Source organism: Lolium perenne, chromosome 5 (genome assembly GCF_019359855.2).
Source record: "Lolium perenne isolate Kyuss_39 chromosome 5, Kyuss_2.0, whole genome shotgun sequence".
NCBI classification, from domain to species: Eukaryota; Viridiplantae; Streptophyta; class Magnoliopsida; order Poales; family Poaceae; genus Lolium; species Lolium perenne.
Genome location: NC_067248.2, coordinates 219,900,543 through 219,925,488, shown reverse-complemented (window position 1 = coordinate 219,925,488; position 24,946 = coordinate 219,900,543). Strand labels below are relative to the sequence as shown.

At 42.7% G+C, this 24,946-nt stretch overlaps 1 long non-coding RNA gene across 1 annotated transcript; it reads left to right on the top strand.

The window, feature by feature from the left end:
- Window positions 1-17,819: 17,819 nt before the first annotated feature.
- LOC139831090 (uncharacterized) lies at window positions 17,820-23,478 on the top strand. The gene is made up of 3 exons (XR_011745513.1): window positions 17,820-18,137; window positions 18,685-18,860; window positions 22,804-23,478. It is a non-coding gene; the product is annotated as an uncharacterized lncRNA (long non-coding RNA).
- Window positions 23,479-24,946: the final 1,468 nt, after the last annotated feature.

Here is a 24,946-nt window from a genome sequence, read left to right as displayed (position 1 = left end):
CTATTTAGTTTAATTAATTTGGGACTGGGAATCCCATTGCCAGCTCTTTTTGCAAAATTATTGGATAAGCGGATGAAGCCACTAGTCCATTGGTGGAAGTTGCCCAACAAGATTGAAAGATAAAACACCACATACTTCCTCATGAGCTATGAAACATTGACACAAATAAGAGATACTAAGTTTTGAATTGTTTAAAGGTAGCACATGAAGTATTTACTTGGAATGGCAGAAAATACCATGTAGTGGGTAGGTATGGTGGACACAAATGACATAGGTTTGGGTTAAGGTTTGGATGCACGAGAAGTATTCCCTCTCAGTACAGGTCTTTGGCTAGCAAGGTTAATTAGCAAGCATAAGAGTCGAGGGAAACAAACAAATATACATATGATAGAAACAATCATGCATCTTCCTTGTAAGCACAAACAATCTTAACTTCAGAATAATAAGCTATGAGCTAACAAGAAAGAAAGACAATGAAACATCTACATGTATTTCTCTTTTCTATTTAAACCTCAAAGTGTTGTTGCTATTGACCAATGCTAAGTTTGCCAAAACCAAATAGATTTATTCAATGCTCCCAAAGTGATACCAATACTAACCAACAAGGTAAATCATATGATAGAGATTGCAAACTAGAATAAGATGTGCAATATGTAAATGATAAGACTTCTCATTAATATTCCATAACGATAACTCACACCAAGGGATACATAGATAACCAACTAAAGAGAGATACTTCCAACTGCAACCCATCTTATATGATAACTTCCCTACTCATGATATGACACTACTTGACAATAAAAGTAAAAGGTAGTGATGATGTGATACCGCGGCACTCCCCCAAGCTTGGAACAAACCAAGGGGATGCCAATACCGATGATGAATTACTCCTTTGGTGATGGTGGTGATGAATTCACGACAAGCTTCTCAATAAGCTCCTAGCTCGTCAATCCTGTATATGAGGTTGCGAATCATCTCTGAATTGTGCTCGACGCGGTTAAAGAGTCTGTCTGACGGCGAGTCCCAGCTCTTGGAGTTATTTCCCCACTCTTCAGCCTCAGGCTCCTTCTCTCCTGCAGTGTTAGAGCGATCTATATCCCACTGGCTAGGCAATGCTGCCTTGGGAGTCCCTTCAATTTGATTATTGAAAATTAGATTGTGGAAGGGGTGATGAGTGCCTGATAGAGATGTTTTCGAAGCTAGGTAATGACGTGGAACCCCTCCTCCAGTGCGAATTCTTGCGCTCTTGTTTGCACTAAAAGGGTTGTCCTCCACCTTGATGCTTGCGATAGTAACACGCGGGCGTGCGCGCGAATCTTCCTCCACCTCTTCTTCATCCTCTTCCTTGACGTCCTTGTCTTCCTCTTTCCACCCAAGATCTCGATCTTCTTCATCCGGAAACTCCTTGTCCTTGTTCTTGGAGACCATGATGCTTCTAAACTGAAAACAGATCCTGGCAGAAACAGCTCGAAACAAAACACGTCGAGAAAGCGATATACGGACCTCCAGGGGTCCGGGGATTATATAGCAAAAATTTTCGCAACATAAGGAAAGTACCAGATCGAACTAGAGTCGGAAAGGGGCGACGGGGCGGCCAAACCATAGGTCGGCGCGGGCCCAGGGTTGGCCGCGCCGGCCTATGGTGCCACGCCCTCGTGCGTCCTTTCCACTCCGTTTCGAACTCGTAATTTTTCATATTTTCCAAAAACAGCGAAAATATTGTTCGGAAAGTAAATTGCGTACTTTTCATTACCAAGCATCGTTACCTATTCAAAGTCGAGTTCTGGCGGACTGTCAATTTGCCCTTTGATGAAAGCTTCCGGTGTTTCCACTTGAATAATATCAACATCAACATTATAGGAATCACCTGAGATATAATGCTTGAGTCTTTATCCATTCACTACTTGCGTAGCATTGCCTTGGAGAGAGCTAATTTTGATTGCTCCTGAACGATACACCTCCTCGACAACATACGGTCCTTCCCATTTCGAGAGTAATTTCCTGCAAAGAATCTGAGACGAGACCGATACAATAGGACTTTATCCCCAATATTAAATTCTCTTTTGATAATCCTTCTATCATGCCATTTTTTAACTTTCTCTTTAAAGAGTTTAGCATTTTCATAAGCTTCACTTCTCCATTCATCTAGAGAACTTAATTGCAACAACCTCTTATCACCGGCAAGTTTAGTATCTTTATTTAATTCTCTAACAGCCCAATAAGCTTTGTACTCTAGTTCTAAAGGTAAATGACAAGCTTTCCCATAAACCATTTTATAAGGTGACATTCCCATGGGATTTTTGTAAGCAGTTCTATAAGCCCAAAGTGCATCCTTCAATTTACTAGCCCAATTCTTTCTAGTTTTATTAACGGTCTTTCCCAAAATAGATTTAATCTCTCTATTTGATAATTCTACTTGACCACTAGTTTGAGGATGATAAGCAGAAGCAATTCTATGATTAATACCATACTTAGCAAGGGTTTTTCTAAAACCTCCATGAATAAAATGAGAACCTCCATCAGTCATAATATATCTAGGTACTCCAAATCTAGGAAAAATAATATCCAAAAGCATTCTTAAAGAGGTCTCACCATCAGCACTTTTTGTAGGTATAGCTTCCACCCATTTAGTAACATAATCAACAGCAACAAGTATGTGAGTGTTACCTTCTGAAGACGGAAAAGGTCCCATGAAGTCAAATCCCCAACAATCAAACGGTTCAATAACAAGAGTATAATTCATAGGCATTTCATTGCGTCTGGAGATATTACCAACCCTTTGGCATTCATCACAAGATAAAATAAACTTTCTCGCATCCTTGAAGAGAGTTGGCCAATAAAAACCTGATTGTAGAACCTTTTGCGCGGTTCTTTCTCCGGCATGATGTCCTCCATAAGCACTACCATGACATTTACTCAATATCTCCTGTTGTTCATATTCGGGAACACATCTTCGCATAATACCATCCACTCCTTCTTTATATAAGTGTGGGTCATCCCAGAAATAATGCCTCAAATCATAAAAGAATTTCCTCCTTTGCTGAGCTGAAAAGGTTGGAGGCAAGTACTTGGAAACAATAAAGTTAGCATAGTCAGCATACCAAGAACTGTCTCGCGAGCTCACCTTTATTACAGCCAATTGTTCATTTGGAAAACTATCATTAACAGGAACAGGATCATAAGCAATATTTTCTAATCTAGACAAATTATCAGCAACAGGATTATCAACACCTTTCCTATCTACAATATGTAAATCAAATTCTTGCAAAAGAAGTACCCATCTAATAAGCCTCGGCTTAGCATCTTTCTTTGTCATAAGGTATCTAATTGCAGCATGATCAGTATGAATAGTAACTTTTGAATCAACAATATAAGATCTAAATTTATCGCAAGCAAAGACTACATCTAATAATTCTTTTTCAGTTGTAGCATAATTTCTTTGAGCAGCATCAAGAGTTTTACTAGCATAATGAATAACATTCAGCTTTTTATCTACTCGCTGTCCAAGAACAGCGCCTACAGCAAAATCACTAGCATCACACATAATCTCAAAGGGTAAGTTCCAATCAGGAGGTTCAACTATAGGAGCAGTTGTTAAGGCTTTCTTAAGAGTTTCAAAAGCTTCCTTACAATCATCATCAAAAACAAATGGTACATCTTTTTGAAGAAGATTAGTAAGAGGCTTTGAAATCTTGGAGAAATCTTTAATAAATCTCCTATAAAACCCAGCATGACCAAGAACACTACGAATACCTTTAACATCCCTAGGATAGGGCATCTTCTCAATTGCTTCAACTTTAGCTCTATCAACTTCAATACCTCTCTCGGAAATTTTATGTCCCAATACAATTCCTTCATTAACCATAAAGTGGCATTTCTCCCAATTAAGAACAAGGTTAGTTTCTTCACATCTCTGCAAAACTTTATCAAGGTTTCGCAAGCAACTATCAAAAGAATTCCCATAGACGGAAAAATCATCCATGAATACCTCTACAATACTTTCACAAAAACCATGAAAAATAGCAGACATGCATCTTTGAAAAGTAGCAGGAGCATTACATAAACCAAAAGGCATGCGTCTATAAGCATAAGTTCCATAGGGACAAGTAAAAGTCGTTTTCTCTTGATCTTTAGCTTTAACAAGAATTTGTGAAAACCCAGAATAACCATCAAGAAAACAAAAATGAGTGTTTTTAGACAATCTTTCTAGCATTTGATCAATAAATGGTAAAGGGTAATGATCTTTCTTAGTAACTTTATTAACTTTTCGAAAATCAATGCACATTCTATACCCTACAACTACTCTTTGAGGGATAAGCTCATCATTATCATTAGGCACAACAGTCATTCCTCCTTTCTTGGGAACGCAATGCACAGGACTAACCCATCTACTATCAGCAATAGGATATATAATACCAGCTTCAAGAAGTCGTAATACCTCATTCCTTACCACTTCCTTCATCTTCGGAATTAGACGACGCTGATGTTCAACAACGAGCTTTGCATCATCTTCCATATTAATAGCATGTTGGCAAATAGAAGGAGAAATCCCTTTCAAATCATCAAGAGTATAGCCAATAGCTCCTCGGTGTTTCTTCAATATTTCCAATAACCTCTCTTCCTCAATCCCTGAAAGCTTAGAACTAATAATAACAGGATATATTTTCTTATCATCAATATGAGCATATTTAAGATTATCAGGCAAAGGCTTTAAATCAAAAACAGGATCTTCCTTTGGTGGAGGTGTTGTACCCAAATCTTCCACCGGTAAATCATGCTTGAGAATAGGTTGGCGAAGAAAAATTTCCTCAAGCTCATCTCTTTCTTTCCTAAAAACTTCACTCTCGCTATCCTCCAAATGTTGTTTGCCAAAGGATTGTTAGGAACAAGAACAATAGATGCACATTGCTCCATTTTAAAATCATCACTAGGCAAATCAGCTTTATAAGGAGTTTTGGTAAATTTAGAGAAGTTAAACTCATAAGATTCCCCAGCAAATTTAGTCAAAATTTTCTCTTTCTTGCAATCTATAATAGCTCCACAAGTATTTAGAAAAGGTCTACCGAAAATAATAGGACAATAATCACTAGCAGCAGAACCAAGTACCAAAAAGTCAGCAGGATATTTAATCTTACCGCATAAAACTTCCACATCTCGAACAATACCAATTGGAGAAATAGTTTCTCTATTAGCCAGCTGAATAACCACATCTATATCTTCAAGTTCGCAAGAATCAATTTCGTGCATAATCTCCGTGTAAAGCTCATAAGGAATAGCACTAACACTTGCACCAATATCACATAATCCATAATAGCAATGATCACCAATTCTAACAGATAGCATAGGAACACTAGCTTGTTTGGGTTTATTAGGATGTGAAACAATATTAGAAGCATCTTCACAGAAAATAATATGACCATCCTCCACATTTTCAGTCACAAGATCTTTAATTATTGCAACAGCAGGTTCAACTTTTATTTGTTCTTCAGGTTCTACAGGTTTCTTTTCACTTTTATGAACCGCACTATTTATAACAGAGTACTCCTTCATTTTAGCAGGGAAAGGAGTTTTTTCAATATAAGCTTCAGGAATAATATGATCAGCAGTTTCAACTACAACACATTTATTAATAGACGAATCAATTTTATCTTTATACGGTTCATGATACTTATCAAAATTCTTCTTTGGCAATTCATAATGAGAGGCAAAAGCTTTATAAAGATTTGCAGCAACTTGAGAATCAAGACCATATGTAGCACTCATATTACGAAATTTATCAAGATCCATAAAAGCTTCAATGCATTTATAATCATAAATTATACCGATTCTCTATCCTTGTCGTTCTCCCAACCTTCAAGATTTTCTTGGATCCGATCAAGAAGGTCCCTTTTAAACTTTTCTTTGTTGCGTGTAAATGATCCAACAAGAAGTATCCAAAGAAGGTCTTGTCTTGAAAAGAAAGTCTTGCATAGAAATTATCAATAATAACATTACCAGGAAGCTCATGAATGGGGCATTTGAGCATTAAAGACTTCAATCTCCCCCAAGCTTGGGCAATACTCTCTCCATCATGAGGCCAAAAATTATATATGCGATTCCGATCCTTGTGAATTTCACTTGGAGGATAGAACTTAGAATAAAACCGGGGCACAATATCATTCCATTCAAGAGAATCCCCATTATCCAAGAATTTATACCAATGCGCCGCCTTACCAGACAGCGATAAAGAGAATAGTTTCTTCTCACTTCATCCATAGCAATACCTGCACATTTGAATAACCCTAATAATTCATGCAAAAACAGTAAATGATCACCGGGATGGAAAGTTCCATCCCCTTCATAGCGGTTATCCATAACACGTTCAATAATTTTCATAGGTATTTTATATGGTATTACTTCCTCACCTGGCGCCTCATCCACTACCGTTGCAGTAGTAGTAGATTTCCCAAATAAAAATTGAAGAGAAGATCTCTCCATAATGACTTATAGCAAGAAAGTAAATAAAATCAGCACAACAAGAAGGTTTTCCTTACCAATTCCCACTTACCAATAGCGCTTCACTCCCCGACAACGGCGCCGAAAAATAGTCTTGATGACCCACAAGTATAGGGGGTGTATCGTAGTATCTTCGATAAGTAAGAATGTCGATCCCAACGAGGAGCGAGAAGGTGTTGACAAGCGGTTTCGATGAAGGATTCACCGTAAATGCTCACGAGACAAGTATTCAGGGGGTTTTGATGTAACAGTTGAATAAAGTACGAGTAAGTAAAGTGCGAGAGTAATAATTGCAGCGAGTGGCCCAATCCTTTTTAGCACAAAGGACAAGCCGGTTTGTTTACTTATAATGACCAAACGTTCTCGAGGACACACGGGATTTTAGTCTAGTGCTTTCGCTACATACGGCTAAATAATCTTCATTGTTATGATAAGTGTTGTGTGGGTGAACCTATGCTAATGTACCGCCCTTCCTAGGACTAATACATACTTGTGATTATACCCCTTGCAAGCATCCGCAACTACAAGAAAGTAATTAAGAATAAATCTAACCACAGCCTTAAACTCGAGATCCTGCGATCCCTCCGCATCGATATACCAACGGGGGTTTAGGTTTCTGTCACTCCGGCAACCCCGCAATTAGCAAACGAATACAAGATGCATTCCCCTAGGCCCATAAATGGTGAAGTGTCATGTAGTCGACGTTCACATGACACCACTAGAAGAATAACACCACAACTTAAATATCATACCATTGAATATTACTCAACCATAGTTCACTACTAACATTTAGACTTCACCCATGTCCTCAAGAACTAAACGAACTACTCACGAGACATCATATGGAACATGATCAGAGGTGATATGATGATGAATAACAATCTGAACATAAACTTGGTTCAATGGTTTCACTCAATAGCATCAACAACAATTAGAGATCGATACCGGGAGAGTTTCCCCTATCAAACAATCAAGATCAAACCCAAATTGCTACAGCGGTGACGAGGTGCTGCGGAGGAGACGGCGGTGATGATGGTGGAGATGATGATGATGGTGATGGTGATGATGTCCAGCTCGATGACGGTGACGATGGCGTCGATTTCCCCCTCCGGAGGGAATTTCCCGGCGGATTCTGCCCGCCGGAGAGCTCTTTCTCTCTGGTCTTCTCCGCCCCGCAGGCGGGCTGTGACTCTTCGCGAGGTACCCTCTCGTGGCTTAGGTCTTCGGGACGAAGGGTTTCGCGAAGAAAAGGAGGCGAAAGGGGTCGTGGGCCCCCAAACCACATGGCGGCGCGGCCGGGGCATGGGCCGCGCCGCCTAGGGTGTGGGCCCACCCTGGGTCCTCCTGGCCCCTCCTTCTGGCTTCCTTCGTCATCTTGAAAAATAGGATTTTTGGTATAATTTCCTCCCACAGTTGATCTTCCGAAATATTGTATTCTGACGGTGCTTTTTCCAGCAGAATCCTGGCTCCGGTGCTTGATCCTCCAATAATGATGAAACATGCAAAATAGATGAAATAACATAAGTATTGTGTCCCAATATGAAATATATCAATGAATAACAGCAAATTATGATATAAAATAGTGATGCAAATTGGACGTATCAGTGCCCCCCTGCGCCGCCTCTTCGCCTATAAAATCCCTTTCGACCTAAAAACACCGTACCAATTGACGAAACTCCAGAAAGACTCCAGGGGCGCCGCCACCGTCGCGAAACTCCAATTCGGGGGACAGAACTCTCTGTTCCGGCACCCTGCCGGGACGGGGAAGTGCCCCCGGAAGCCATCTCCATCGACGCCACCGCCTCCATCATGCTCCGTGAGTAGTTCCCCCATGGACTACGGGTTCTAGCTGTAGCTAGTTGGTACTCTCTATCCCATGTACTTCAATACAATGATCTCATGAGCTGCCATACATGATTGAGATTCATCTGATGTAATCGGTGTTGTGTTTGTTGGGATCCGATGGATGATACATTATGATTAGTCTATTGTAATATCCCAGGTATTGGTGTTACAAAAATAGAGGAAACAGATGTGTGCATTGCATTCATGCATAGAAAATCCGGGGAATTTTCGCGCTTTAAAGTAAAACAGTCACAGTAACTGAAGTTTCACTTGACCTTGGTGGAATTGAAGTAGCGCATCAAGTCAAGCGCTATAAACCTCAATGTGACTTTGCTAAAACCTTGTTTTGGGTAGAGATGATTTGATCTAGGGGGTTAGATCAAATGGAACTAAAATCAACACAACAACACTTTACTCAATGATCAATTGCTTGATCTTATAAAGGGTCATAACATGGAATTCCTTGTCATAACATATGAACATACATCTATTTGGAAATCAAGTAACAATAAATGGACAAACCATTCTTCACTTATCTTTTCCATTTCTTAAACAAATCCATGATCCTACCATGAACCTCATGGTATTCATTCTACTTCAATCTTGGAAACATAACAAGAAGATCAACCCTAGAAATATATTCTTCTCCATTCCAAATTATTATACATCAACCCTAGAGAGGTGAGAGTTCTATAATAATTTTTAGAGAAGCAATAACAAACCTTGAGCTAAACCTTGGATATACATCCAAATATTCAAATCATCATCTTTAAGAGGAACCCAAGGATATTATTCAAGACATTCCTAGAAAGAGAATCCATTTATGTTAACCATAGATATTGGTGAACACATCATTCTCTATGGAGCCTAACCTTAGGTTAGTATTCAAGTCCTTCCCTAAATGAGAGAAACCACTCATACCAATCTTAGCTTTACCTATTTAAGAATAAAGGACAATCATTGAACTAAAGTATGGAGAGATTAACCATTCCATCTTGAAGTGGTGAGATAACCAAATATCAAATGGAATAATACCATATCCATGAATTGATAAAGTAAGGAGGAGATATTAGGAGAACATCATAAAAACCTAGAATAACTATTCCTATGAAAGAGAGCTCAAGCTATAATGTTACACTCAAGTAGTTGAGGCAACACTTGAATGTGAGGGAGAGAACTATCCATATACCAGATGATTATATCATCATTGATTAAGCAGAACCCTAACATAATATCTCAGGCATTTTTCCTGGGATATAAACTTAAGAGGCAACCATAGTAGTCCCATTTAAGAAGATAAATTAGAAGTGCTATACTTAGTTGATCAAGACAATACTTAATCTTGGGAGTGAGAAACCTAATTCTTGAGAGATAACTTAGGAAGCCAAACCTTGATCATTATAAATTGAGTGATGATCATAAACCCTAAGAACTTGAGGTAGAGATATTAAGAACAAGTTGATCATGCCTAATCCATGATCATGCTCTGGAGGTATGTGAGGATAAGTTAAACCCTAGTAGGATAAGAAGATATCATTCACCACATGAAATCATAGGGAGGTAACTAGTAAGCAACCCTAAGCTTATATCCCAACCTTTACCTGTGAACCACTGAGTGATCATAAGTAGAAAACCACCCTATCTATATTTCATAAATTAAAGCACCTAAGAAAACCTTAGAATAAACCTCTATACTTAATATGGTGAGAAACCATACATCCATATGACCAAAGTTAACTATAAAAAGAACTATAACCACTGTAGTTACTTTAATGATTAATTGAGTATAATAATAGAAGTTAATTGGTAGAGGATAAAACCAATTCTCAAATCCTTAGTAATTAGAGAAGCACATAACATATGAAGCCAGTAACCATCTTATCATGGTTAGGGGAGATCAAACCCTAGCAAATACTCAATGTGCCATCTCAATTCTACCACCTAGAGTTATATCTGAACCTTAGTTGGTGCATCATTTGGGTGATCACAACTAAAAACCTAAGCTGCACTTAAATTCCAATCCATGTATCCTTAGATAAATAGCAATATAACCCTATAAGTGCACTCTAATTAAATCCTATTTTTAACTATGGAATATAAGATGAACCGGTGTTAAATCTTATAATTGAAACTATATGGGTGGCTATCAACCACTTATTTCCATTTATCAAAACTAAACCATGATAAGAGTATTATTAGCTATAAGTATTTCAAGGTGACATTAAAGTATCATGTAGGAAACAATTTGAATCATTCACAGTTATTATTCAAATTCATGTCCATATGGAAATTTAATCCACATACCAATACTAATTAATAAACTAATGTTATAGTATCATATTAAATTGCAAATACACCACTCAAGAAATTGTAGTACCCTGGACTAATCCTTGTATGAATTAAATTTGCAATACCTGCAAGATAGAAAATAAATTTGAATTTGAATTCAACAAATAAGAATACAAAACAGAGAATAAAGAAGAAAAAGAAAAGAGGAGAAAACCCACCTGGAGCTTACCTGGCCGAGCAGCCCACCAAAGGCCCAACTCATCGCCCAATCGCACCAGCCAGACAGCCATCACGGCCCAAATACCTCTTCGCGAGGATAAACACGAAGGAGACGTCCTCGCCTTCATCTTCGTCCTGGACGCGCGGGAGCTCGCCACCGCGATGGCCAGAGCCACGTCCCGCGGTCGTCGCCGCCATTGCTGACCGCCAGCACACGCCGGAGCACCTATAAAAGGCGTAGAGAACCTCCATTTTCCCTCTCTTCGCCCAATTTCCGCCCAAATCGAAACCCTAGCCTACCCGGACCTCGACCATCGCCGTCGATGGAGGCCACCCCTAGCCTCGACGTGACCACCATCGGGACCGCCGTCCTCGACTTGTTCATCCTGCAAGAGGAATCGAGTCGCCGCGCTCAGAATCGTCGCCGATGACCTCGTCTTCTCCGACGCTGGCATCCATTAATTCCGGCGAACCAGACCTCCGTTCGCCTCGCCACCAAGCTCATCGTGCTCCTGGTGAGCCACTGAACCCCTAGAGCTTCATAGCCCTCTCCCTAATTCCCTGCATCGCCGTAGCGCCGTCCGACTGCGAGCGCCGCCGCTTGGCCTCGCCGGCGAGCACGCTCCGGTGACCAAACCGGAGCGGCGCCACCGCCACGAGGTTCGCCTCGACGTCTTCTTTCCAGCGCGCACGCACACGTCCCCGCGGGGACGCGGAATCGCCGGCGGCGACCACCACTGGCCGCCGGTGATGCACATGGTTGCCACCTCGGCACCACGTGGCAGCCAACGTGGCACTGCCCCACCTGTCTGTGTCTGCGGGTAGCAGTAGCCTGGGTACGTTTAGTAGTTTCAATTTTAATTCAAATTCTATAAACTGCTGCAACTTTACATGAATTCATAAAATCCATTACAACTCAGAAAAATACAAATGAGATATCAAAATGATCCTAAAAATAAGATCTATCCAATAAAAATATAATATGAAATTTTTATTTTTAATAAAAAATTAATATTTAATAATTAAGCCTTTTCTTTTATTCTTAATTGAATTAAAATTCAATAATTAGGAAAAATTCTCCAAATTAAAGAAAACCAGTAACTAAATAAAGAAAACATTAAAACTAATTCTCTTTATTTATTTTATGTGTTAAATCCTTATTAAAAAGATTTAAACCATGATTAACAAACACCTTAATCATTAATTCATTAAAAATAATAAAATGCCAAATCCAACATTATTTTTATTTCAAAGTTATTAATAACTTCAATTTCCTTAATGAAGTTATCAATCCAATAATTATAGGGTAATTAGGAAACTCTAGTTCCATTATAAATAAAGTGATAACCTCATCATTTCATGTGGAGTTCTAAAACCCTAATTCATTAGGAACCCTAGCTCCACTAATCCATTTGAACCCTAATTTTCCACTAACCTAAACCCTAGGTTATAGTATATGATCATAACACTTTCTTTTCATTCATAGGTTTATATTGAGCAACTCAATGGTTGTTCATACCCACATAAAATGTAGAAGACCTATCACTAATAAATTGGTATCCCATGTGTTCATCTTCATCAGAACTAAATAATCAAGTAGGGTTAACCAAGTGTAAACCCTAGATCCTATTACCAAAACAATCATTCCTTATTATCCATGCTTAGCATCACACCATTGTGATGAACCCTAATAGCAACCATACTTACTATTTTGCATTACCTAACCATATTCCACTAAACCCTACTTGGGTTGGATACTTATCAAACATCCCATTTAGGAGTCAATTATTCCTTACTTAATAAAACCAACAGTAAACCTAGACCACCTCAACCCTAATTGTTATACTTCTTATTATTTAAGAAGTATGTTCTTCAAAAGTTATTCTTTTGAAGTAAATAAATAATCATCATCAACCCTACCTAATAGAACCTATAAACCCTAGCCAGCTATCACCAACAAGGTATACCAACCTTGATAGCACCATGTTTAATAAATTACCTAAGATATGCTTCCAACCTTGTTGAGATCCGTCTAATCCTTACTCCAGAAACCAAATGGGAACCATAGTAAACCATAGAACCCCACAACCCTAATTATCATACTTGTTCTTTATTAAAGAACATGTTCTTCAAAAGTTATTCTTTTGAAGTATATGATAATTAATCATTAACCATGCCATGTAGTGTTAAAACCAACCACTATTCATTACATGTTAAGATTATACCAAATGTTATAGTTGTGTGCTATTAATCTTATTGTTATTATATATTGCAGTACCTGTTCATGATACCATGTAACCACACCTGAATAAGAACCTTGTTTGTGAATCACTCTAAAAGTGCAACACACCCTAAGCCAATCATTTCAACTAAATAATCCTAAATCATCGGGGTTAGGTCACGCTTAGAGCGATTGCATCTCATACTTATGCATTATTGCATCCTTGCCAATCTTTTAAACATCGTCCTTACCGGACGATGATGCTATTTCAGAATTTGGAGTTATTACGTATCGAAGACCCTTGACTGCATAATCTTGCAGTCAAGAAAGGCAAGTTCATCGCTTGCTCATGCCATTTGAGTATTTTTATCAAATTACTTGCAAAGTACTATGTTTATCACTATTGCATAAAAAGCAAAACCACTATTTTCATAACTATGAATATGACTATGTGGTGGGCAATGGAACCATGGATTGTGTTGATATGGTGGAGGTTCCATTGCAAGGGTTTATATCCATCTAGGATTAAACAACAAATGTCGTCCAGTGATTCTTGTGCCGTAATAACCGTGTTAACCATAAGATCTGGAGTGGGACGGAATAGTCAATCGTATTTCCACCTCTTGTACATCAACGGACGCGCTTTACCGTAGCACACTTGTCATCTGTCGGGGCAAGCGGTAGGCTGGGGAAGCCAGTTAAGTCCCCACGGCTTTGTCCGTAGCACACTTGTCGCCGAAGTGCAAGCGGTAGGTTGGGGAAGCCATCTAAGTCCCCACGGTATTGCGGTCTATGAGGGGTTGCATCTGCCGGCGAAGGAGTTTGGTTCGATCCCAGACTGTCGTCGTGGTCGGGGTCTACCCTGAAATATGGGAATAATGGGACCGGCGAGGACCCAGGGTCGGGGCATGCAACAAAGGGTGGGTGTGCGAGGTAGCGGAGGAATATGATTGGCTATGACCTTATACCGGGCCTCACACCAAAGGAAGTGTGGACGAGCTCGCGGCTCGGTTGGCACCAAGGTTAAGATCTCTTATGGGTAAAGCAACACACCTCTGCAGAGTGTAATGAATCGTGACCTGGCACTCCTCGTTCGGGATATGGAATCTGACAGCCGCCGGAAAGGAACTCCATGAAGTTCTAGTAAACCGGTGAAGGCTGACGGACATAGTTCTTCTGAATAAAAGCAACCTTTTGAAGAAATGATTATGAAAACCTGCATTGGTATTAGACTCTCTGATCTAATGCCGTAGCTAGTGCATTAAACACCTCTTTCCTATAATGAACTTGTTGAGTACGCTCGTACTCATCCCACTCTTAAATCCCCTGCTTAGATATGGAGGCATCGAAGGAGGATCCACAGTGCAACTCGAAGGCCGAGGAGTCAATAACTACTTCAAGGGACAATACCCTGTCAGAGGAGTCAAACACCACATCCAACAAGGAGAAAACCTAGATTAGCAATAAAAGGGAACTAGCTTCCTAAACTTAGCTCCTATTTAGCTAGAATCTATTCATAGCCTCTATAGCTAGTTAAATACTCTACAACTAGAGTTCGTGATGGGATTAGACTACGAGTCGTTCTTCTGGAGTTTATTTGCAGTTTTACCTCATTGTAAAGTAGGAGGCTGTGATGATCTTATGTAACAGAGTCTGTGTGTAATTCTATAGACATGCCTTGGACCCGCATATGTTTCTGTTGTACCACTCTGAGCGATATAATACTAGTGGAACGGTGTTTCATTGGTATTATATCAGACTTGCATACTACACCATGCAGTGGTATGCTGGGTCACCACATCTATCTATAAAGTTTGTGAAATTATTGTTGCTGCAATCTTGTTATGCTTAATGCTTGTCACTAGGGCCCGAGTGGCATGATCTTAGATTTGAGCTCTATACTTATTGTTTAGATTGTATCTACAAGTTGTATGCACATGTCACTGTCCGGAACCAAAGGCCCCGAAGTGACAGAAATCGGGACAACCGGAGGGGATGGTAGTGATGTGAGGATCACATGTTTTCATGGAGTGTTAATGCTTTGCTCCGGTACTCTATTAAAAGGAGTACCTTAATATCCAGTAGTTTCCCTTGAGGCCCGGCTGCCACCGGCTGGTAGGACAAAAGATGTTGTGCAAGTTTCTCATTGCGAGCACGTACGACTATATACGGAAAACATGCCTACATAATTAATAAGCCTGATGTTCTATCTTAATGCTTTGATTCCTATCAATTGCCCAACTGTAATTTGTTCACCCAACACTTGTCACTTATTGGAGAGTTACCACTAGTGTAGATCGCTGGGAACCCCGGTCCATCTCTCATCATTATATACTCGTTCTATATGTCATTGGAAGTAGTATCAACTATCTTCTGGTGCCATTGCTCTCATATTGCTATTACTGCTGCTGTGTTACTATTACTACTGCTCTCATATTACTGCTACTTTCACATCACCCCTGTTGCTAGTGCTTTTCCAGGTGCAGCTGAATTGACAACTCAGTTGTTAAGGCTTATAACTATTCTTTACCTCCCCTTGTGTCGAATCAATAAATTTGGGTTATACTACCCTCGAAGACTGCTGCGATCCCCTATACTTGTGGGTTATCAAGCATCTCCACTCGTCTCCCCGACGAGGCCCCCGAACGACGTTTTTTCCATCCGGACGGCGTAATTTGGCCCAGTCGCGCCCCCGGTTCCTCGTTTTCGTCCGGATTTGGGCCTAAATTCATCCGGCGATCCCACGCCATCCCCGGCCCCCCGGGGAGCGCTCGGGGACTCCGGACGAAACGAAAGCGCGGGAAACACCGAGGAAACTTCCCGCGCGTCTGGTGGCCCCAACTTGTCGGCGAGAGAAACCAATCGTCGTCCTCATCGCATCGTCTTCCGCGCGCTGTAAAAGCCTGCCGCCGGTCTGCATTCGCCGGCCACACGGCGAGTTAATGTCGTCGTCTTCCGCGCACGCATCGTCTTCCGCGCGCACTAAAGGCTGCCGCCGGTCAGCTCGCCGCGGACGCGTCGCATTCCACGTGGCATTAATCACCAGCGCCAGCCGCGCCTATATACGCCGGTCCGCTCGCCGCGAGGCGTACCCCGTGCTCCACTCTCCCTCCACTCTCCCTCTGCTCTCCCGATGGCGCTCTACGACGACGACAGCGCAGCCAACAACGGCTTCCCCCGCCGGTCGCTCCACGCGTGGGAGGGGCACCTCCTCCACCAGGCGGGGTACCCCTGCCCGCCGGACACGAGGCCTCCCGGCGGCGGGTGGCGGCTTAGTGCTGGCGGCGTACCAATCCCGCCGCCGCCTCATGGCCACGCCCTCGACGTCGCCATCGAGGAGGCGCGGATGACCTTGACGGATGAGGAGCACGCCGAGCCACGCCACCACCCCGACAACTACACGGCGTGGAACTCGTACTTCCTGCGGCGGTGGGAGCGGGAGCTCGCCTCCTACGACGGCCCGCCGCCTCCGCCTCTGCGCAACAACGCCGCGGGCCGCCGACGTTGGTGGAGCGCGCCGGGCCAGACACTCGAGGCCGTCCTCGATCACATCGAGGGCGGAAACTTCCCGGTGCTCACGATGCCCCCTCCATCGAGGGCATCGGCGAGCCGCCGCCGGGGAAACGTCTGGCAGCCACGGCGCATGGCTGCCAGCTCGTCGTCTTCCGGATCGGCGCCGAGGTCATCCTTGGCGCCGGTGAAGAGGGAGGAGGCGACGTCGCCTTCGACGCCGGTGCGCGTCAAGAAGGAGCCGGCGTCTCCGCCGCCGACCGAAGGCGCAGCAGCGGCGCCCTCGTCATCCGCGATCAACCCTCCCGGCACCGGGCGGAAGAGGAAGGCGGCGAAAAAGGAGGACGCCGCGGCCGCCGCCGCAAACAAAGCTCGCCGAGGAGGAGGCGAAGCGCGCGGAGGACGCCGCCGTGGCGGAGGCGATCGCCGTGTCGCTCAACGACCCGGTGCCCGCCGACAACGCCCTCCCGAGGACGCCGCCCTGGCGTGGTCCAGCGCGAGTGGGAGCGCGAGGAGGCGGAGCAGCAGCCGGCGGCCGATGGACCTGGCCGCCGCACGCCGACTCGCCGCGCGCGCCGCTCCAACCGCCGCCGACGACGCCGCGCGCTACCGCCGTCCTGCGACGCCTCCATCCGGCGTCGTTGCCCCGTCGTCGACCTCGAGTCCTCGGACGACCAATGGTACAAGCCATCCCCGGGTGGGGAGACGCCGCCGTGGCAAGAAATAGGCCGCGCCGCCGAAGGTGCCGAAGGTCGAGGACGACGGCTCCGACGACGGCGGCGACGACTACACGGTGTTCTACCGCCGTTTGGGCATGTAGAGCGCCGTGTTTTAAAATTAGCATTTGAATTCCCATAGCCGAATTCGAAATATAGTCGAATTCGGCCTCTATGTATTAACTCCGCCCGTTTTAGTCTAAATATCATTAAATTTAGTCTATATTTGCCCGAATTTAGCCGAAGTTTATCAAGTTTCCGTTTTTCAAACTCGCATCGTCGTCTTCGCCTGGGCACGCGGCTGGGAAACTACTCCTCCCCACGCCAAATCTTCCTCCAATCCGGACGAAAATTTCGCCGAATTTGGGCGTGGGGAGCGCCAACTAGTGGGATGCTCTTACCCAATCGCTCACAACTGGGTCCAATCATATTGCTAATGGGCCTCCAAGATTGGAACAGCAAGCATCAAGGCCCAGGCGCGGAGTTATCTTAGGGTTTCGTTACGGTTCGGATTGTTCTCATGATAGTTATCCCCGCCCGGCTACTCTCTCTAAAAAAAAAAAGTTATCCCCGCCCGGCGGCGCCGACGCGGTTTCCGCTGCTCGCGCCTTGTTGTCGGACTTGAATCGAAATCGAACTCATGGCGGGCGGGCGGGCGGTCGCCTTTGTTGGGTTCAAATAAATAGAGCGGTAAACAGGGGTGCCTCTGAATTTTCCTGTCGACCCGAGGAGGTATCGTCGTCTTCCTCGTTGTCGTCGTCGCCGTCGCATGGGGCTGCTGGCGCTCAACCGGGTCATCTCCAGGCAGCGGGATCGGCGCCACCGGCAAATCCAGTCCAGCAGTAAGCTGCCCCATCGCCTCTGTTTTCTTCCGTGCATATTCTCCACTTGTTCAGACTACTACTATTTTTTTCCGCGTTCTTAGGCAAAAAAGACTCGATTTTTATCGTCTCTGCTGTTTGCGGTTTCTTTTCCCCCAAGCGGAAATCCGTTGTTTCTTCTTCTTCTTTCATACTGATTTACTTAGGTGGATCAAATCCTTGCTATGTGTGTTCGGGCATCCAATCTTACTATGATGGATAGCAAGATCTTATCTTTTCGGATAGGCTAGATCTCCAACCCAGCACTTTTATTCCTAATCCAATTCGCATCTGTAAACAAAGGAAAATTAATCTGGGAGGAGATTGCAGGATAAGTAACTGCCTCAGTGACCAAATAGTCGCACAGTATTGCTGTTCGAGATGGGACACTCAGCAGTACAGACTGAAATACTTTTTTTTTACTTGCAGACTGAAATACTACTTACATTGAACATGACATGCTGCCTGAGTTTGTTGTTTTCTAATGTTAATCTTTGCACTATTCATAACCCTGGATGATGCCCCGTAGGTATGTCGATAGATTCCGTGGCTAGAAGAAAGGGCTCGCCCCGTCAACAAGACGATAATCCCCAAGTCCGCAAAACTTTGGCTAGAAGAAAGGGCTCTCCCGGTCTACAGGATGATCATCTCAGAGGCGGCAAAAGAATGAGATATTCACTGCCAGAGCTGCCAGACCTTCCAAAGGTACGCCATTAATATGCTGATGAATCCTAGCTAAATAATGCATTATAGCTAGCTAAATGTAAGCTCTGAATATATATTCTAGAACTTCACTGCTTTGTTGTTACGAGTGTCACTAGCGAAGTGCCTGTCTGTGCGCTTTGTAGCGGATCCAACATAAATCAATATGTGCTGTAACCTGAAAAACACCACTCAACCATCTTACGTTTAACTGTGATTTTTTTGCTTCCGTTAGGGGTTTCACCACAGTTGATAATTGTACTCAGCTTGTTCCACTATACAATATCCTCTGGAAAAACACTTCCGTTTCAATCTTCTTTGTTTGCATCATGGATATCCAAAATGATAATACAGAAACTTATGACAGCATATGCACTTATCCTTAAATTAAATATGAAGATCAACAACAATAATAACAACAACAACAGCAGCAGCAACAACATCAAAGCCTTTTCCCAAGCAAGTTGGGTTAGGCTAGATATGAAACCCAACAGAAAAGAGAAACCAAAACAAGGAGAAAGAAAGAAAGAAAGAAAGAAAAAAGCGAGTTAACAATGAAAGAGGTGTACGGTGCATGATTATTACATGTTTTAGCCTCCAGTCTAAAAACAATTTGCATGTAGCAAAAATCAACAATGAAATTACATCTAGATCAACATTTAGAAGTACATAAGCCTCTCCTATTGCATTGCATCGTTGGATGAGATTTGCATAGTCTTCCCCTACCAGTATTGTTTCCTCGCTTGTCATGTTCTGCTGCCGTATGCAAGTCACGATGAATTGTGCGTCGACACGGCTAGTGATACTTCTCTCAATTATTTGGTTCCCTGATCTAAACAGCCCAGCAGTGTATCCTAAATACACCAGACAACCCATCAGGTCTAACCTCGTATGCTTGCACAGAGTCACCCAAATACTCCCTGGAGCCATTAAATTTATCATAGAGAGAAGGGGGATAGGCATATTTTTCGTTTTGGTGTCATGAACATTCTCCATGCCAGTTGTTCCATCTTATGCATTTTAAGCCTTGTATATTCAGTGCTAAAGGAAAAGGAATATTATGTACATGAATGTTCCCACTATTCTCTGCTTCATCGATTTATCTAGCCTGCATTCACCATATGAGGATTATTGCACCACGCTTTCCGCATTATGAAAAAAGATTGGGTCCACGTTCTGCATAGGTTGGTACATCACCTCAATGTAACCTTGCAGCTATATTTCTTGTCGCATAAAACAGTCCAGCTATGATCACACTGGTACATAGGCATACTTCCCAGCCTATTTGGTACACTTTGCAGAGCCTTCTTGAAGACTCGATTATTTCTCTGGACACAAAATAGTCCTAATTGAAGGAACAAGCCAAATTTCTTTCCTAGATTAAGTAAGACAAAGCTTTTGGCAATCCTGCCGAAACTTTTCCTCCATAAATTCATATCTCTATCAGATAATTAACTTGTGGAATGAGAACTTATTTTTTTAATCTTATTTAAGTGCTTTTTCCACCCACATTCTTGGAAGCCCTCTTACTATCTTATGTATGCTTCTTTGCATCATTCACTCTCTTGGCCGTACGTTTACTGTCAGTCTTTATCAGTTGAACTTCATTCTTGCTGCTCAAGTGATGAGCTCTAGTTTCTTCTTTTGTGGATCATGAAATCAAAGCCAACCTTCAGCAATTTCGATTTAATCTTAGTCACTAAAGAAAAAACAAGACAGGTTAAGTACTTAAGTCTAAAGCTACTTCACCAAGAGCCCTTCGCCATCCTGTGTTAGATGATCGACTTTGTCCGGTTCTCACCAATACGCGGAATCGTCATTCACGGGGATTGGGAGGAGGTTGGATCCTCAAGAAAATTCTAGCAACTTCCTGATCATTACTGGGCTTAAGATGAGCTTCACTGAATCTATTGTTGTTCTGATCAAGCGGGAAGGTGCTGATATTGCTGAGATCCTTGGGTGTCCGATTGCATCGTTCCCTTAAATCTTATCTGGGGATACGACTCTAGGATAAGGAACTGCCCAGAGAGGTGTTTTTGCCATATATTAAGCGATCGAGAGATGCATTGGTTTTTCGTCGGGGTTTATTGCAAGAGGGAATAGACTAACCCTCACTAAAATCAGTTTTGTTAGCTCTCCCGCGTACCTAATGCCCTGTTTAACCTTGCCACAATGGGTGATTGAGGAGATTGATAGGACCAGAAGATCCTTCTTCAAAGCTAATGGGAGTTATTGTTTGGTTGCTTGGGAGTATGTTTGCAGAAGCACTAGCGAAGGTGGCATGGGCTCTAAAAACCTTGAAATTCAGAATGTCTATTTGTTGGCTAAGTTCATTCACTCAATTCTCACCAAACCGGACTCTCTGTGGGCTAGATGGGTGAGGGCTGCTCATTTGCGAGGAAAAGATTTCGGTGATGATTTGTCCATACAGCCTAGAGCTTGGTTGCATATTAGTGGGCTCATTGACACATACAGAATTGTCACTTCTGTGCAAATTAGCAATGGGGAAGGTACATCCCGATGGAAAGACAAACAAGTGACTGCCCGCCGTGCCATTAGTTCCTGCACTATTCTGACAGGTGATGAGGCCGAACATTATGGTCGCAGACTGTTGCCAGGATAGGGAATGGATTATCTCCCTGAAATACCTCATGTCTGATCATGCCAAACGAGAGATGGATGCCTTGCTTGATTGCCTGAATTACTGCTACAATATTTAAATCTGCTTTAAATGGATGATAGATGACAGAGAATGAATGCATCAGTTACTTTCACAGCCAGGAACTTGTATGAGCTACTTAAGTGGGAGAGGTGAATTATATCAGCACCGGCACGATTTGGGAACATGCAACCCCCCAAGAAAAGGGAACTCTTTGCTTACTTTTTTTTATCAAAGTAAGAATCAAAGCTAGGCGAGTGCTTGTTAAACAGAAGATAACGATCTCTACCCTTTTGGGTGTAAAGAAAGTGAGAAGGCACAAGACTTTGCTCTGGACTGCCGGTGCATGAAACAAATCCTCGGCTTCTTAGGAACTAGGCTAGGTTAGGAATTCAGATGACCAGGATTATATAGCTGGACAACATCTTCATTGATCTGAAGAAAAGATATTCTCCCAGTAAAATGTGGGCCTAGGATCTGGTGATTACAACTTCATACCGAGGCATTTGGTTGTGAAGGAACATAAAAGTTTTCGATGACATTGAGGTGCCTGCAGAGATGATTGCAAGGAAATGCATTGAACTGGTGAAGCTATCACAGAGCCAAGAGGGAGAAGAAAAAAGTGATCCAAAAATGTAGTGATTTTCAAAAGTAACCTCTTGCTGTAACCCTTTTTGTTTTCACGACTCCTTTCAATGATTTTTTTGGTAGGGAGCTCTCTTCTTACGAAGAATAAATTCTCTCATATATTCTTGGTGAGTCTAGAAACATATAAGTATGCAATTTTAGAGTTTTAGGTTTTCAGAACTGAGGAAGTTGTCAATTTTGATAAACTTGAGTGCAAGTAAAAATAGATCACCTTCTTCTGCTGCACATTTTCCTACTAGAGCATCAATTTCAATGCTACACCTTTCAGGAACAAGTAATACCACGGTTTAGTTAATAATAACTTTAGGAAGGCCACTAATGACACTGGCAAGGAAAACCACTTGATGTAATGCTTAATTTACCTAATCTTGGTACAACTATAATCTAATTGGTACATGATATGATCTATTCGTGTATTTGCTCGAGGACGAGCAAAGGTTTAAGCTTGGGGGAGTTGATACATGCATTTTAGATCATCAATATAGTGCTTACATGATTTGTTATGAATGATATTTTTCATGATCTATCATTATTTATGCCTTTTGAGTTGATTTATGAGACTTTCCTACAAAGTCCCTTTCATTGGTATTTAATTTCTGGGAGGCAAAAAACATCCATTTTCGTATTTTGCTGTTTCAGGGACTTTCTTGACGCCTAAAAATCAAAGGAAAACAAAATACCTGATCAATTTTTCACCAAGAGAAAGACCGTGGGTTAAAGAAGCACGAGGGGGGAGCCACGAGCCCCGAAAGAGACTAGATGGTGCCCCATCAACAGGGCGCGCTATCCATGCAAGTTTCGGCCTCGAGCGTCATCTCGGATCCCCCTTTTACAGACCGTCTCACTAGAAAACCTACGCCATATTCTTCCGACGATTTATAGAGGGGCGAAAGTCCTCTCCTACTCCGGTAGAGGGCAGATCCTGCAACACTAGTGCCTCCGGTGACAGGGGAAATCGACACCATCGTCATCAACACTCCTTGGAGTAGGGGGGGGTCTCTCAGTCAACATCTCCATCAGAGCCATCATTATCACCATCTCCAATATCCAACTTTTCCCCTCATAGTTTGTGATTGATCGAACCCTGGATATTGTTTAAGTGCTATTTGCATGTTTGTGATTGACAACTTGTCTTTATTTGGTGGAGGTATTATATTTTCAAATTGTGTTGTAGTCCATATGCCTCTGATCCATATCATGTTTATCACTTGTGAGTAGATCCCATGTTCCTCAGGGCATAGGATGAATTGGCCATGATTTTCCTATACTATGCAATAAGTATTTTGTTAGGTTCTTATCTTTTTTGTGGTTGTATGATGGTTTTATGTGAACTTCGACTGTATACTTCACCTATATGGAAGGGTTGGAAGGGACGGAATGACAAAAACCGTCTTCCAATACTTTGAGTTGCATTAGAGCGATTTATGTCGAGGACTAATGAACTAATTGCTATGGTAGGACATTTATGTCTTAATGATTTCTATACTTGCTAATGAAACTAGCTTTAGAATCCATCGTAAGGGGTGTATGATGAGGACCTAATCTAGGCTTCAACCTAAAGAAATGAAACTTGACAAGATATTTACCATGTTGTATAGAAATCCAAATGCTAAGTAAATTCATGCTGCCCTCGGGAACGCCTGTCACATATAAGTTCACACACACACTTGAAATTATCCTCTTGTTGCATGGAGGTTTGGGATTTCTCTCATTAAAAGCATGTAACTATACTCGTGCTCACTAAGTTGTACTCGTCATCTGCTGCACTAGTGCTCTGCATGTAGCTATGCGCGCGGCTGGACACGCAGCCGAACGTACGCGGTTCTACGCGCGTGGATGTAAGTACTAGAGCTGCTCTACTCGCGTGGTTGAACGTTTCGCGCGAGGCAGACACGTGTCAACCGTAGGTACGTTGTGCGGGATAAAGTTTTCCTTGCGAAGGTCCATCTCTAGCTAGTGGTACCCTTCAAACAGTTTTTTAGCTATTGTGATTTCTAATGTTTTCTCGCGTTCAATTTTTTTATGTCATGCTCTATAGTTTTTTTAATAAGTTATTCTCCTACTAAATTCTGATAAAAAAGCCCACAACTTCGGCAATAAGGAGCCCGTCTGCTGCGGCGCTTTGGATTCCTTAACTTGGCTAAGGCAAGTTAGAGAGCTACAATATTCCTAACTTGGATTGATTTGTAACCGTTGGATTGAAAATGAACACCTAGATCCCACGCTACAGTGCAACTACAAGATCCTGGCCACAATACCTAGGTACACGGTCGATTGCTACAGTACCAACGCGACAGTACCTCGCTACAGTATTTAGCTACAGTGCTTAGATTCGATCTTTCATTTGTGATCCAACGGCTCATGTTCCAAGTCAGGGCACTGTACATGTCTGACTAGAGAAGCTGCGCGCGAACCGCCGGGTGGATACATGTTTTTCCCGCCAATTATTTCGCTCGCTCGCCATCCCGCCAATTTATTTCGCTCCCTCCCCTAATGTCTCGTCCGCCCAATTTTTTGTTCCGTGCTTTTGCACATAAGTTGCAGCCGTAGGATCCGTCTAACGGTCTTGATTCAGTGCTGGTGAACCAATCCTATGCGAGAAGCTAGGATCACGCGGATCGCCGATCTTGCTCTCCCTCAATAAATACCGCCTCGGTTGATCCATCAGGCATCAGAGAGCTAAGTCAGATCTAGACGCAATGGGGCTCGTCTGGTGCGTTCGCGATGCCGAGCTCCTCGTCGCAGTCGCCGTCGAGTCCCTCCCTGCTGTGTACCACATCAA